The sequence below is a fragment of the Balaenoptera acutorostrata genome, chromosome 8, assembly GCF_949987535.1.
Source record: "Balaenoptera acutorostrata chromosome 8, mBalAcu1.1, whole genome shotgun sequence".
Lineage (NCBI taxonomy): Eukaryota > Metazoa > Chordata > Mammalia > Artiodactyla > Balaenopteridae > Balaenoptera > Balaenoptera acutorostrata.
This window is the reverse complement of record NC_080071.1, coordinates 2,286,579-2,304,288: the sequence shown is the minus strand read 5'-3', so window position 1 is coordinate 2,304,288 and position 17,710 is coordinate 2,286,579.

Sequence of the window (17,710 nt, the reverse complement as noted above, 5' to 3'; positions counted from 1 at the left end):
ATAAACCCAATGAGAAACACGCCGAGACACATAGTAATCAACTTGGCAAATATTAAAGACAAAGAAAAATTATTGAAAGCAGCAAGGGAAAAACGACAAATAACGTACAAGGGAACTCCCATAAGGTTAACAGCTAATTTCTCAGCAGAAACTCTACAGGCCAGAAGGGAGTGGCATGATATACTTAACGTGATGAAAGGGAAGAAACTACAACCAAGATTACTCTATCCGGCAAGGATTTCATTCAGATTCGATGGAGAAATCAAAAGCTTTAGAGACAAGCAAAAGCTACGAAACCACCAAACCAGCTCTACAACACATGCTAAAGGAACTTCTCTAAGTGGGAAACACAACAGAACAAAAGGACCTACAAAAACAAACCCAAAACAATTAAGAAAATGGTCATAGGAACATACCTATCGATAATTACCTTAAACGTAAATGGATTAAATGCTCCAACCAAAAGACACAGGCTCGCTGAATGGATACAAAAACAAGACCCATATATATGCTGTCTACAAGAGACCCACTTCAGACCTAGGGACACATACAGACTGAAAGTGAGGGGATGGAAAAAGATATTCCATACAAATGGAAATCAAAAGAAAGCTGGAGTAGCAATTCTCTTATCAGATAAAACAGACTTTAAAATAAAGAATGTTACAAGAGACAAGGAAGGACACTACATAATGATCAAGGGATCAATCCAAGAAGAAGATATAACAATTATAAATATATATGCACCCAACATAGGAGCACCTCAATACAGAAGGCAACTGCTAACAGCTCTAAAAGAGGAAATCGACAGTAACACAATAATAGTGGGGGACTTTAACACCTCACTTACACCAATGGACAGATCATCCAAACAGAAAATTAATAAGGAAACACAAGCATTAAATGACACAACAGACCAGATAGATTTAATTAATATTTATAGGACATTCCATCCAAAAACAGCAGAATACACTTTCTTCTCAAGTGTGCACAGAACATTCTCCAGGATAGATCATATCTTGGGTCACACAACAAGCCTCAGTAAATTTAAGAAAATTGAAATCATATCAAGCATCTTTTCTGACCACAACGCTATGATATTAGAAATGAATTACAGGGAAAAAACCGTAAAAAACACAAACACATGGAGGCTAAACAATACACTGCTAAATAACCAAAAAATCACTGAAGAAATCAAAGACAAAATCACAAAATACCTAGAGACAAATGACAATGAAAGCATGACGATCCAAAACCTATGGGCTGCAGCAAAAGCAGTTCTAAGAGGGTAGTTTATAGCAATACAATCCTACCTCAAGAAACAAGAAAAATCTCAAATAAACAATCTAACCTTACACCTAAAGGAACTAGAGAAAGAAGAACAAACAAAACCCAAAGTTAGTAGAAGGAAAGAAATCATAAAGATCAGAGCAGAAATAAATGAAATAGAAACAAAGAAAACAACAGCAAAGATCAAGAAAACTAAAAGCTGGTTCTTTGAGAAGATAAACAAAATTGATAAACCATTAGCCAGACTCATCAAGAAAAGAGGGAGGGGACTCAAATCAATAAAATTAGAAATGAAAAAGGAGAAGTTACAACAGACACCGCAGAAACACAAAGCATCTTAAGAGACTACTACAAGCAACTGTATGCCAATAAAATGGACAATCTGGAAGAAGTGGACAAATTCTTAGAAAGGTATAACCTTCCAAGACTGAACCAGGAAGAAATAGAAAATATGAACAGACCAATCACAAGTAATGAAATTGAAACTGTGATTAAAAATTTTCCAACAAACAAAAGTCCAGGACCAGATGGCTTCACAGGTGAATTCTATCAAACATTTAAAGAAGAGCTAACACCCATCCTCCTTAAACTCTTCCAAAAAATTGCAGAGGAAGGAAAACTCCCTTACTCATTCTATGAGGCCACCATCACCCTGATACCAAAACCAGACAAAGATACTACAAAAAAAGAAAATTACAGACCAATATCCCTGATGAATATAGATGAAAAAATTCTCAACAAAATACTAGCAAACAGAATCCAACAACACATTAAAAGGATCATACAACATGATCAAGTGGGATTTATCCCAAGGATGCAAGGATTCTTCAATATACACAAATCAATCAATGTGATACACCATATTAACAAATTGAAGAATAAAAACCATATGATCATCTCAATAGATGCAGAAAAAGCTTTTGACAAAATTCAACACCCATTTATGATAAAAACTCTCCAGAAAGTGGGCATAGAGCAAACCTACCTCAACATAATAAAGGCCATATACGACAGACCCACAGCAAACGTCATTCTCAATGGTGAAAAACTGAAAACATTTCCTCTAAGATCAGGAACAAGACAAGGATGTCCACTCTCACCACTATTATTCAACATAGTTTTGGAAGTCCTAGCCACAGCTATCAGAGAAGAAAAAGAAATAAAAGGAATACAAATTGGAAAAGAAGCAGTAAAACTGTCACTGTTTGCAGATGACATGATACTATACATAGAGAATCCTAACGATGCCACCAGAAAACTACTAGAGCTAATCAATGAATTTGGTAAAGTTGCAGGATACAAAATTAATGCACAGAAATCTCTTGCATTCCTATACACTAATGATGAAAAATCTGAAAGAGAAATTAAGGAAACACTCCCATTTACCATTGCAACAAAAAGAATAAATTACCTAGGAATAAACTTACCTAGGGGGACAAACGACCTGTATGCAGAAAACTATAAGACACTGATGAAAGAAATTAAAGATGATACCAACAGATGGAGAGATATACCATGTTCTTGGATTGGAAGAATCAATATTGTAAAAATAACGATACTACCCAAAGCAATCTACAGATTCAATGCAATCCTTATCAAATTACCAATGGCATTTTTTACGGAACTAGAACAAAAAATCTTAAAATTTGTATGGAGCCAAAAAAGACTCTGAATAGCCAAAGCAGTCTTCAGGGAAAGAAACGGAGATGGAGGAATTAGACTCCCTGACTTCAGACTATACTACAAAGCTACAGTAATCAAGACAATATGGTACTGGCACACAAACAGAAATATAGATCAATGAAACAGAATAAAAAGCCCAGAGATAAACCCATGCACCTGTGGACAACTAATCTATGACAAAAGAGGCAAGAATATACAGTGGAGAAAAGACAGTCTCTTCAATAAGTGGTGCTGGGAAAACCGGACAGCTACATATAAAAGAATGAAATTAGAACACTCCCTAACATTATACACAAAAATAAACTCAAAATGGATTAGAGACCTAAATAAGAGCAGGCACTATAAAACTCTTGGAGGAAAACATAGGCAGAACACTCTTTGACATAAATCACAGCAATATATTTTTTGATCCACCTCCTAGAGAAATGGAAATAAAAACAAAAATAAACAACTGGACCTAATGAAACTCAAAAGCTTTTGCACTGCAAAGGAAACCATAAACAAGATGAAAAGACAACCCTCAGAATGGGAGAAAATAATTTTGCAAATGAATCATCGGACAAAGGATTAATCTCCAAAATATATAAACAGCTCATGCAGCTCAATATTAAAAAAACAAACAACCCAATCCAAAAATGGGCAGAAGACCTAAATAGACATTTCTCCAAAGAAGACATACAGATGGCCACGAAGCACATGAAAAGCTGCTCAACATCACTAATTATTAGAGAAATGCAAATCAAAACTACAATGAGGTATCACCTCACACCAGTTAGAATGGGCATCATCAGAAAATCTACAAACAACAAATGATGAGAGGGTGTGGAGAAAAGGGAACCCTCTTGCACTGTTGGTGGGAATGTAAATTGATATAGTCACTCTGGAGAACAGTATGGAGGTTCCTTAAAGAACTAAAAATAGAATTACCGTATGACCCAGCAATCCCACTGCTGGGCATTCACCCAGAGAAAACCATAATTCAAAAAGACACATACACCCCAATGTTCACTGCAGCACTATTTACAATAGCCAGGTCACAGAAGCAACCTAAATGCCCATCGACAGACAAATGGATAAAGAAGAAGTGGTACATATATACAATGGAATATTACTCAGCCATAAAAAGGAACAAAATTGGGTCATTTGTAGAGACATGGATGCATCTAGAGACTATCATACAGAGTGAAATAAGTCAGAAAGAGAAAAACAAATATCATATATGAGCGCATATATGTGGAACCTAGAAAATGGTACAGATGAACTGGTTTACAGAGCAGAATTTGAGACACAGAAGTAGAGAAAAAACGTATGGACACCAAGGGGGGCAAGCGGGGGATGGGGGTGGTGGTGGGATGAATTGGGCGATTGGGATTGACATGTATACACTGATGTGTATAAAATGGATGACTAATAAGAAAAAAAATAAATTAAAAAAAATATATATTTATATATAAAAGATGTTTTCTTCATTTGGGAGAGGGTGAATATTTAGACATAGTGTCTTGCATAGAGAAAATCAAAGATTTTAAAAACAAGGGACAATTGACTTCTTATTATAAAGCCCAGATATCTTTTAAGTAGAGAATAGATATTGCACTAAAGAAAAAGGTAAAGCAAAAGTAAATTAATTTTACTTAGTTATAAATGCTGTTTAACAAGATAATGATGACAAAGGAAAATCTATGACCAAAACAATATCTGTGTATAGTGAGCACTTAATGGATGGTCTTGCCACCCCCATTGTCTCCTATCAATTTTACTTTGGCAGAATCGATGTAGTGACATTGCTGGATCCCAGCAGCTATTTTGTACAATGTGACCTTGCCAGCTGGATTCTTTCAATAGCACTGGGAATGAGCACCTCTTGCACACTGAGCCAGCCTGAAGTTTTCTCTGGGAATGTCAAGGTAAGACCAAGAGACACTTAGGGACTGTTGGCCATGATGTTTCTAACGTGTAGGTAAAGAAACAAATGAAACTATCCTACAGAAAGAAAAAGAGAGAAGCAAACAGAAAGGAGCAGAGATGAGAAACAGCAAGCATGCAAGTCTCTCATTCTGGTTCATTCCCAGGGGCTGGCTGCAATTCCCGTCTTTGGGTTCAGAGAGACTACTCTAGGTATCATTTTAATAATTTTTTTTCCCCTATAGATAGTTGTATTAGCTGGAGTCATAGCAGGAAATAAAGGTCACCCAGATTGTCTGAGAATCCTGTGGAAGAAGTAAATGCCCCCACTTATTTGACTTTAGGCTTGGCCATGTTACATGCTTTGGCCACTTGGAAGTGAGTAGACTTGACCTTTGCCCTATCCAAGCAGAAGCTTTATATGTAATTGTGGGGTTTGGGTCGGTTCACCTTCTTGAGTTTCTGTCCTCTGTCATGAAAACATCATATCCTTTCAGCCTGGGATTTAAATTGAGAAGACACTTGGAATTTGAGCCACAGCTGACTCATACCCCTCATGTTACACAAGCCAAAAACAAGTGTCCATTGCTTTAAGCTACTGAGACTTCGCAGTTGTTTGTTGCCACAATAAAAACTGACAAATACAGTGAGGGGGGCTTCCCTGGTGGCGCAGTGGTTGAGAATCTGCCTGCCAATGCAGGGGACACGGGTTCGAGCCCTGGTCTGGGAAGATCCCACATGCCGCGGAGCAACTCGGCCCGTGAGCCACAACTACTGAGCCTGCGCGTCTGGAGCCTGTGCTCCGCAACAAGAGAGGCCGCGATAGTGAGAGGCCCGCGCACTGCGATGAAGAGTGGCCCCTGCTTACCACAACTAGAGAAAGCCCTCGCACAGAAACGAAGACACAACACAGCCAAAAATTAAAAAAAAATTAAAAAAAAATACAGTGAGGCACCCATAGATGAGCAATAGCTAGAGGCCATCGGTACCTTCAGTTAAAGAAATAAAGGAAAAAATAGTATACTGAGAGCCGGTGAGAGCTGCAGGAGTGAGCAAAGCCTACGGGAAGCTGTGGTCCAGGGAATGGAGCCACTGCTCAAAGAACAGCAGAGGAAAGAAATGAATATCCAGGTCTCTCCCTCCTCTTACCTTCATTCATATTTGACAGCACTTCCCACTGTCAAGGCCAACCAGAAGTCAGTCAACAAGATGGTCCACGTGAATGAGCCCAGAGGGCTCAGCATCCCAGAGCATCGACCAACGCGATGGCAGACGCTAGCCATTAGCCATAATGGCGGTGAATGGATGGAGAACGGGAAGGACAAGTGTAGAATAACTCCAAAATAACTCAAACATATTTATGTTTCATGCAATCAAGAGTCCTACAAATGTGAAAGATAAATTTTACTTACACAAAGAATTAGTGAGAGATACATAATGATTTGAGATCATTCTCTCAATAGGAAAGAACATTGAGACCATAGGTTACTAGTAGGCTATAAGCTACTTTATTGAGAGGAAATAACTGGATGGGAAGAGGAATCACATTTTATTTAAGCTGATTCTATGGTACCTGATGTTGCACCACATAATTTATACGTTATATAAGTACTTGATCAGGACAATGACAGTGAGAATAGATTTGCTTCTCTTCCAGCATGGATTTAGAGAGTGTATTTCTATTTTCCTGATTATGCAATGTAGAAAAAAGGAAAACGGTACTGTAGTTCTCAAAGATTTTAGGTAACAAAAAACTGAGGGTGTTATTTTGCAAAAGAGAATCCTGAGTTGTGGGATTCTACACGTGATTTATTCTGCTACATCATGGGAAAATAAATGCTCTTTCCAACTGACTGAGACTCTTTTCATTTGTCAACTATTGATCCTCTCCCACATCCTCTCTTCTTAGTGCCATGATTCTTCTTGAGGTTAAACCAATGAAGCCCAGTCCCATTTATTTCTTCCTACTTTATGCTGTGGTATCACCACGATAACATCAGAGCAGCCAGCCACTGATTTTCAGTTAGTAGCTCTGTGGCAGACACTAGCTAGAAGGAAGCTTTTAGAGGTCGTCTAGGTATTTCCTTTCAGAACCTAATAATATAAATTAAACCCTGAAAGGAACTACAGAACGCATATTTTTAAGAATTATTTCCTTTCAATTTTATAAGCATCTACATCTGCAGTGCCCCTTTGTTTGCATTCCAAGGAGAGAGCAAGAAGGAAAGTCATAACAGGTATTAGCACCTACTGTATTAGGTAGGAGGCAGGCAGGTTCCAAGAGAGATAATGAAGGGAATGGGCCAAGTTGAAGGTCAAAGAAAAATCCACCATGACTCCCAAATGCTCCTGATAATTTATTCCTAGGATCCACGGATGACGTTCCTCTTACTTTTAGTTCCTCAAATCTTGCTGAAGAACTTTTTGCTCCCAAAGGATTTGTATTTATTGTTTCTAATTCATTAATCACTACTACCTATTTCTGAGCTATTGTGCAAAGATGCTCATCTCCCTCTTAAGTCCTCCCATTAGGGAATGCCCTGGCAGTCCAGTGGTTAAGACTCCGAGCTTCCAATGCAGAGGGCGAAGGTTCGATCCCTGGACGGGAACGCATGCGGAGCAGCGCGGCCAAAAAAAAATAAGTCCTCCCATTAAATTGACATGGTTCTGAACACACCAGGGATCTAGACTCCTCCACAAACACTTAGACTACCCAAACACTAGCTTATATTGTGGAAGTGAGAGGCCAAAAGAAAACATCTGTGTGTGTCTAAATAATTTTTGTTGATTCCTTTAGATAGATCAGTAATTTTGTCATTTGAGGGACATCATCATTTGAATTGTACTGACTTTCTTTTTAGACTGAAAGCTGCATAATTTTTAAAAAAAGTTTCTTAGCTTCTTTTCTAGTCTATGAAATATTAATAGCTGCTCATGTGCCCTCAGTGATGCTTGACCAATATTATTAAAAGTATCAGGAGATCAGTCTCTCTATTTATTTACTTACGTTTCATCTTGTCCAAGAAATTATTTAAGGTGGCTTAGAGGGAAAGTATTTTTAATACAAAATGCTATAGATCAATGATGACAAATGGTTTTTATGCTACATGAAACTTTATTGTTTGGTAGTGGAGGCCCAGAAAATGGTGTTGAAAAGGATTTGCAGCCTGCTTTGCTGCTCACTAAGAATGAGTGACATAACCAATTAGCAATGTCTGCCATGAGTGTGGGAGGGGAAAACAGCAGATATACCATCATAGTTTTTTTAGGTAAAAACTGAAACCTAAGTTTTAAATGAAAATATAAGTGAATAATCATGTAGTGGAGAAGGTTTCCCCAAGTACGACACTAAGGCAGAAACTATAAAAACAAAAGACTGATAAATTTGATCATGGAATTTTTTAAATACCAAACGAGACCACACAAAAATTTTTTTAAATGAAAAACTGGAAAAGATTTGGCAATACTCATTATATAAGGTGTTTTCATAACCTTTAAATCAAAAGAGCTCTTCTAGATTAATAACCAAAATATGGTCTTCACAATTAAATAGGGGCAGAGAACATATCAGCTCCACCTAAAAAACACCCAGCTTAGAATGGCTTAAGCAAATAAAGGTTCTGTTGTTTTCATGTAAAGTAAGTCTGGAGGTAAGCAGGGAAATCTAGGGCTGTTATGAAAGCATCATGATGTAATCTCGCCAACAGGCACCAGGCTCTTCCTGCTGAGCCATCCCTGGCAGGTGGTTTTCCTCGCCTCCTTACCACACAGTGAAAAGGTTTGCATCAGTGCAGTCTTATACAAGGCAGGAGGAAAAGGAAAGACAGAGGGCAAAGCCAAAGCAATGAACCAGGCTGGTTTATCTACCCCATGTTAAAGGGCTTTCCCCGAAGCCCCTCCCAGTGACGTACACGTCACATTCCCCGGGACTGCACAATCCCAGCTGTGAGATAGGCTGAGAAAACAGTTGTTGGTATTGTTTGGGAGCCTCAACATTTTCTTCCACAAAACATAGTTACAAGAGTTTGAATCTAAGAGTCATTCTAAGGAGGAGGAAACCCAACAGCTATCCTTCCCCAAACAAACTCTCAATAAAGCCCTATTGATTGATTGCCAGTTTTCATCGATGAAAATAACTTTCATCGAAGTTGTTTTCTGATGTACTCTACAAAACGAACTACTTCCAAAATGTATGCCAAGGGGGCTTCCCCTGGTGGCGCAGTGGTTGAGAATCTGCCTGCCAATGCAGGGGACACGGGCTCGAGCCCTGGTCTGGGAAGATCCCACATGCCACGGAGCAACTGGACCCGTGAGCCACAACTACTGAGCCTGCACGTCTGGAGCCTGTGCTCCGCAACAAGAGAGGCTGCGATAGTGAGAGGCCCGCGCACCGCGATGAAGAGTGGTCCCCACTTGCTGCAACTAGAGAAAGCCCTCGCACAGAAACGAAGACCCAACACAGCCATAAATTAAATAAATAAATAATTAATTAATTTAAAAAAAAAAAGTATGCCGAGGGAAATACATGAAGTTATTTCGCACTAAAGCATTCTTATTTATTGAGGATGTTTACCAAAAATAACAACTTCAGTTAGGAAAAAAGCTATAGCCTTTTTCCTGCAAAAATCAGGAAGAAGTTTTTGTTCAGGTTTTTCTAACTCAATATAATAAAATCCTATCTGCTGCAAATAGAAGAATGGTCATCTTTCTGTTCACTGTAGTAAAGGTTGGGGAGAAAGCAGGCAAGATGCAAGATGTGATTAACTCATTCACAAATAGTATGAATGTATAAGAAACAAGTGAAAGAGAAAACATTTCAAAACACATGCTGGGGTTACCCAACTGGAAATGTTTAACTCTTTCATCCCCAAACCTTCCCACCCGACTTTCATGGAGATCTTGTCTAGGTATCAATATAGAGGGTTCCATGCTAAGTGTGAGCACTTTAGTCCAAGGACAGGTCAACAAAACCTCAACTCATCAAATATTATTTTACATGATTTTCTATGAGGTGGTAATAAATATAACATGGTCTATGGCAGAATAACTGTGTATAGAGACCATGTGCTTCTTAATAGATGTTGCCTTGAGGTGCCACCTTAGTGGCATGATATCTGGCCAGGGTACAATGTGGACACAATGATAAATAGCAGGTATATAATTTGTGTTAAAAAAGCACTCTCCCTCAATGAAGAGTGGCCCCCACTTGCCACAGCTGGAGAAGGCCCTCGCACAGAAAGGAAGACCCAACACAGCCATAAAAATAAATAAATAAATAAACCCAAAGTTAAAAAAAAAAAAAAAAAGAGCCACGTTAAAAAAACAAATCAGGTGATAACTTTAAAAAAAAAAAAAAGCACTCTCCTTTTGACTTGATTGTCCACTTGCTAAAACCATGGATCTCTTCTTCATTGTTCTTTTTCATCATTCTTCCCTAGCGCTTAGCAAAGTGCCCGACCCCTAGTATGCCCAGTAATTTGTGTTTAATTCACTTGACAATGAGAGAGACTACCTTCTGGGTCCCTCCATTTGGGGCCATATTGTGGAATTAGTAAAGTCCACCTTTAAAAGCTTAGGTGATATATCTATCAGTCAACATTCCAGCAGGAAACAAAAGACACCCAGAAGAGGTATTCTGAAAAAAATTTAATGAGGGACTTATTTACAGAGGTATTGCAAGGGTTGAGGAACTACCAAGGGGTGTTGAGACACCCAGGGAAGGCAGCAGTGGGAATTCCCTACTACTCCCAAGCCTGAAGGGAAGGAAGGAAAGAGGAAAAAAATCCCAAGAAAAACAAAAACAAAAATCAGTGAATTGGAGCTACTACCGAAGAAAGTATGTTCAACAAGAGCTGAGCCATGACAGGATGAAGACCCACCAGAATTTTAGTCTGGAGCAGGGATGGCGCTGAGAAAGAAATACCCCAACCTTTCTCTCCTCCCACCTTCCAATCTCCTGTTGGTGTTTCCACTGATCAACTCAACCATAAGCCAAAGAGCAATGGAGAACACACAGTACAACATGTAGAGGTCAGATTTCTGTGGCACAAAGCAGAGCAAAGAAAGGCAGAGAATGGATTGGTTTGGAAGAGGTAGCAGCAAATGAAGACGGACCAGCACAGGGGGAATATGGTTTCCCTTGAGGCGTGTTATTCGGAGTGTGAGGGACCATTTCTGAGACTCAGTCAGAAAGAATGAGCAGATAAACTGGATTTGTAAATATGGGAGATATGAGCCTCTCAAGTATGTATGGTTTTCTAAACATTACTCATCAGGACCATGTTTTACCATCTCACTCTTTTTTTTTTTTTTTTTTTTTTCCATCTCACTCTTTTTTCACTTAAAAAAGAACTACTAAACTTAGGTTCTCCACAAGGTTTTACTCTGCATTTTGAAGAGAAATGTATAACATGCTTTAAGTTTTGCAAGACCATTTATGACTAATTCTTATAAACTACACTTTGGTTTTGCTTGGTTGTGAGGAGAGGAAATATAGTCTTCCCCTTACCCTTCTAGGTTTTTGGCTGAGACCACCTCTCCCCCATAATAAAAGAGAGATTAACAGGAGAAAAACAAATTTAATTGAATTTTGTATGTACGGGGACCCCAAAGATATGAGATTCAAAGAGGTGACCAAAGCAGGCAGGTTTTATACGTTTTTAGACAAAGAAATTATAAATTCGTGAAGAATTGATAAGACAAAAAAGTTTGAGCATAGGGTAGTAAATTACTGAGGCAGTAACGAAGTTTGTTTATACAGCCTTCTCGGACCTGAATTCCCTGTCTCTGGTGATAAGGATGTCTCTCTAACCCCTGGTACAGGGAGGGTACCTTTCACATGAGAGATTTATCTCCTGCTTTCAAGGGGACAAAGGAGCGTCAGAGTGTCCTTCTTGCACTTGATGTTTCTTAAGTAACTTTAATTCAAAGTAATCAATATGTCAAAGTGTATATTTCGGGGTGGCCTCCCCTGAACCCCAACAGTTGGTTTGTTTGTTTTTGTTTTGCTTTAACTTTTCAGCTACAAGGCCTTCTTAGGAAAACTCAAGCAATAGGATATTGGAACCATATTTGTTGAGACATATTTTATTAGATAGGTAAAATCAGTTTTAAGTGATTTTCAATATTCAGTTCCTATAAAAGAAAGAAAACCTCTACCCCTACATGCCTAAAGCCAAGTTGTATATTGTCCTTAAGTCTGAAAGCCTTTGAATCCATCATATTCGACAGCATCTTGCCCTTCTCAGGCCTGTGGGCTCCCCAAATTTCTGGAACGGCTATATTCAGGACTAAAACAAAAGGGGCCTCTCCCCTGAACTCCAGACCCATACACCCTTCTGTCTATTTGACATCTAACATGTGGATGCCACAAGGCATCTCGACCCTAACTAATCCAAACTCTATCTCCTAATCTTCAACCAAAGTTGGCTTCCCCCACAGGCTTCCATCATCTTTCCCGTTACTCATCCCCAAAACCTTGGAGTCATACTTGGCTGTGCTTTTTCTTGTACCTCATATCCAACCCAATTGCAAGTCCCGTTGGAGCTGCCACTTCAGTTGCCTGCCCTGTTCTAAACCACATCACCACTGGAATGGATTATTGCCTCCTAACTGGTTCGCCTCCATCTCTTCAGGCTCCTGACAGTCTATTCTCAAGTAGCAGGCAGAGTAACCCTTCAAAATGTAAGTCAGGTCATACTACCCTTTTGCCCACAATTTTGCAAGACCCACCTTCTCATTCAGAGAAAAGCCAAAGTCCCTCCAGTCAGCCCTCATCATCTGACTTTGCTATTTCTGCTCTCACCTTGTTTCCTTTGGCTTCACCGCATTGCAGGCACACTTGCCTCCTCCGGTCCTACTAACTCAGCAGGCATGTTTATGCCTTAAGACACTGGCCCTCTGGCCGACTCTGTGGGGGCTTCTGCCCCAGAGCCACATGGCAACCTTATTCCACTTCCATCAGGTCTCAGCTCAAATATCCGCTCATCAAATGAGGCTTTCCCTAACCAACCTATTTCAACTACCCATCCCTCACTCTCCTCCTTTCCTGCTCTATTATTCTCCATAGCATGCATCACCATCAACATTCTATATATTTTTACTTTCATTTTTTTTTCTTTTCATCACGCTTTCCCCACTCCCAAGAATAAAGCTTCAAGGTGATGGGAGATTTTCCCAGCTAGCTGTGCTCCTGGCACATAGTATGTACTTGATAAGTAATTATTAGATGAAGGAAAGATGGCATGAATGGTAGAATAATGTTGTAGTAGAGATGTGGATAAACTTCTTTTGTTCTATACCTATTATTTGACTTCTCACATTCTGTTCAATAAAAACTTTTTGATTTTTTTTCCATTAAAATCAGTATATCTCTCTCTAAAATTACATTGCATTAGGAAGTGAACTTCTCATTCCTCAGTTTCTCTAGATTGGAGATCAGCACATTTCTTCTTAAAAGTCAAGTAGTAAATATTTTTAGCTTGCAGGCCAAAGGGTCTCTGTCACAACTACTCAACTCTCCCTCTGTATTGCTAAAGCTGCCCTGGGTACAATACTAGACAAAAGGGCGTGACTGGGAGCCAGTGAAACTCTATTTACAAAAGCAGCTGTGAACCAGATTTGGCTCTTGGGCTGTGTTTTGTCAACCCCTGCTCTAGATGAAATCCCAACAGATTTGTTACTAATCCTGGGGTATAGATGACCGCAAATCGCCAGCTCTGCCAAAAGCTACCAGTGCTTGAATACACTCAACAGAGTAGAATCTGAGCAGAAACCAACTTGATTCTTGCTTTCACTGCCTTCCAGCCTGCTCTGTGAACTATGTTTTCTTTTCTCTCCCCTGGACAAAATCTTGGACTGATCCTAGAGCTTTTTCAGTCTCTCTCAGATTAAAAAAAAGTTTCTGCTCCCTTTGAGATAGCATAAAGTCCACTACAACATTTTAACCACATAACTCCGTGACCTGTCCAAATTCTCCCATTCCTTCAGGGCCTTACTCTTCCCAAAGTCCCCTCTGATCGTTTCAGCCTATGGCATCCTTTCAGCTCCTACTCCACCCCAGCTTCAGTGTAGTCTCTGGTCTGCATGTTAATTTTGTTAACATATCCTGCCATACAGTTTCACGTTTTGTACCTTTTCTCTCTAATTACAAGCAGACCTCAGAGATACTGCAGGTTCAGTCTCAGACCATGGCAATCAATCAAGCATCGCAATAAAGCAAGTCACACAAGTATTTTTGTTTCCCAGTGCACGTAAAAGTTATGTTTACACTGTACTGTAGTCCATTAATTGTGCAATAGCATTATGTCTAAAAACAAATTGATACATACCTCAATTAAAAAATACTTTACTGTTAAAAAATGCTACCCATCATCAGAGCCTTCAGTGAGTTGCAATCTTTCTGCAACAGTAACAACAAAGATCACTGATAAGAGATCACCGTAGCAAATAAAATAATGAAAAAGTTTGAAATACTGAGAAAATTACCAAAATATGACACAGAGACAGAAAGTGAGCAAATGCTGTTGAAAAAAATGGCCCATAGACTTGCTCAAAGCAGTTGCCACAAATTGAATGTTTGTAAAAAATGCAATATTTGTGAAGCACAATAAAACAAGGTACACCTGTATTATAGTAAGTTCTAAATATCGTAGACGTCAGACTGAGGAGTCTCCCCACCTCCCCATATTCCTTCTATGGGAAAGTTTCATTGATTTTACTCCCAAATCATCCACTCATCATGCCATGGTACAACCATCACCTGCTCCTGTGTGCACTGACCTGGGCCCTAAGTAATGACCTCATTCCCTCTTGACCACCCCCCTTGAATTTATTCTCCACTCTACAGAGAGAATCGTCTTTCTACTTCAAAATGTAAATCTGATCCTCTCTCCAGACCCACCCAGTCTTTGCTCCCCAAACTCCCTTTAAAACCTTTACTGACTTGCCATTTGCTCTGAGAATTAAGACACTCCTCTTGACTTAAAAGATAACACACTGCTATATTTAAAATGGGTAACCAACAAGGACCTACTGTAGAGCACAGGGAACTCTGCTCAATATTATGTAACTACCTAAATGGGAAAAGAATTTGAAGAAGAATAGATATGTATATGTGTAACTGAATCACTTTTGCTGTACACCTGAAACTAACACAACATTGTTAATCAACTATGCTACAATATAAAATAAAAAGTTTTAAAAAAAAGATAACGTTGGCCTGATCTGACCCTCCCAACTTTCCCAGGCTTGCATGGTACTCACTCCTCCCCTCATGCACGCTGGCTATACTTAGTTCCTTGTCTCCACCTCTCCTTCCCACCAGAGTTCTTTCACAGGCTCCAACATCTGCCCACATGCTCCCTTCTATGCACTTCCCTCCATCAACTCACATTAAACCTTCCTCCATCCATTTAATTGTCATCTCCCCCTATTACTTGACTTTAAAAAACATGTTGAGGAATACATTATGTACAAAAATAGCAAATTAGTTCTGTGTGTTTGCAGTTTCGTTTACTGCTATTTTCACTTAATTATATCAGGTAAGGTGTTTTCATGTGTAAGTAACCAAAACTCCAGATCAGACTGGCTTAAACCATCAAAGACATTTCTTTATTCCTGCAATAGAAAATTCCAAAAGTAGGGCTTTTTTCAGGAATCCAACTTCCTTTCTCTGCTGTTCTGTCCCCTCTGCCATTCACAGTTGCTGGCTTCATTCTCAGGCTCTCTTCATTGTTTGTAGCAGCAAAAACGACCATTTCAGTTGCAGACTTTGAACCCATATACCACAGCAGCCAGAAGGGAATCGAGAGAAGACTTCCCTCTGAATCTTTAAGCAGAAGCCCGTAGTTTCATTCCCTAACCCCACCAAGGGGAAGTGGTTCTCCCTAGCGACAAAGCGGGTAAGCTGATGAACTTGACCCCATGAGCGCTCACCCTGGAGCTGGCAGTTGGGGGAGGTAGGGTCTATTCTCCCCAAACTCCACAGCTGCTCCACCAAGGGAAGAGGTAACTTTATAAATGGAAGGTCAGACTACTTTTGCAGAAGGAGCAGAGAACTGAATGCTTGGAAAACCAAGTCCTACTGTATCTGTAATAATAAACTGTAACATTTCCCTACCTCATTTAATTGTGTGCTAAAACATTGAATTTAAAGTCTCACAGTCACTATGGTGTAATGTTCCATCTCATGAACCCATGAATATGCCACCCTAATTTACGAGACAAAGAAGTCATTTCCAATGTTTTGAAATATTGTTCCAATGATTATTCTCCCTTGTCTTCCTTTGTGAGGTTCATCTTTCTTTTCACCATAGGCACTTTATTTAGCTATTATAAATAGCTATTATAAATAATATTGAGATAAACATGGTTTTGTGCATAAGTATTTTCCTACCTCTCTGATTATTTCCTTAGGATAAATTCATACAGATGCAATCAATGGGTCAAAGACCAAGGCTGTTGAAATATAAATTGTCCTCCAGGAAGATTGTACCAATTTGGACTGTACAGCAGAACCTCAGGGTGTGATTGTGCTGATTTCCTGACATTCTTGCTAATTAACCCAAGCCCCGGCCCCCTCCCCACCCACCAAGTGTCAAGTTCTGTCACCTACGTGCCTTTGTTTCTTTTGTATACTCAACCTGGCCAATGTTACTCCCCTTCCAATGCTTATGAGCTCGTCTTGAAAACATTTCCTCACCAGTCTCTGCCAGCTCCTCTCTGGTCTATGTTTCTGTCATACTTCTGGTATCCCACCAAATATAATGCATTGCAATGATTTGTTCATTTGTCTGTCCCTTAAACTAGGCAGTGAATTCTTTGAGGAAAAGGACTATATATTTATTTATTTTTAATTTTTATTTTATATTAGAACATAGTTGATTAACAATGTTGCATTAGCTTCAGGAGTACAGCAAAGTGATTCAGTTATACATATACACATATCTGTTCCTTTTCAAATATTTTCCCATTTAGGTTATTACAGAATATTGAGCAGTGTTTCCTGTGCTATACAGTAGGTCCTTGTTCATTATCTACTTTAAAATATAGCAGTGTGTACATGCATGTCCATCAAAAGGACTATTAATAAATAGTGGTTTTTAATATTAATATTCAACCCTGTAACCTCACCATTTAGCACCATCTGGAATACAGGACATACTCAGACTGTGTTTCAAATTGAAGAAACCTGGAAGCCAGCCATCCTCATGGTGCGAACTAAGCACGAGCCATCAATTCCCACAGCTCTGTCGCTCCATTCAGCTTGGTCCTAGTAGTGTGTCACTCAGGGCTGGCCCAGCGCCGGGGCAGAGTGTTTCTCTCCAGAGTACCACGGGGCTTGGCTGGGTATGGGAGGTGACCAGCCCCTTCCTTAGGTGTTGCTGCTAGCCTGTCTTTGGGGTGCTAAAAGCAGCAAGAGATCATCAGATCAGGGAGATGGGCACCTGGGGTTGACAGAGACATCTAGACCAGATGTCACTCCACCCTCTTTCCTCCAGGATCTGTTCACATCCATCAATAGGATTGGCGCATGTTTTGTTACTCAGAAAAGAGGGGGGAAATTTGAATGTTAGAAGACTGGGAAGTAGATGAAGAAGGCCTGAGAGGGTGCTGAGAAACTAGGAGCAGAAAACCATCGCCTTCCCATTTGGCCAATAAACTTTATTAGAGTCTCTGTGACAAAATGGAAGGACCAGAAAAAGACAGAACTGTTTTTGTTGGTGTGATTGTTTGTTATTTGATGAAAGTATTGGGGAGACATCAGGGCATGAGTGAAAGCCAGAAGCTGATGGAAACCCTGCACCCCTGAGCTCAAGCTGAGTGGCCTTGGGGG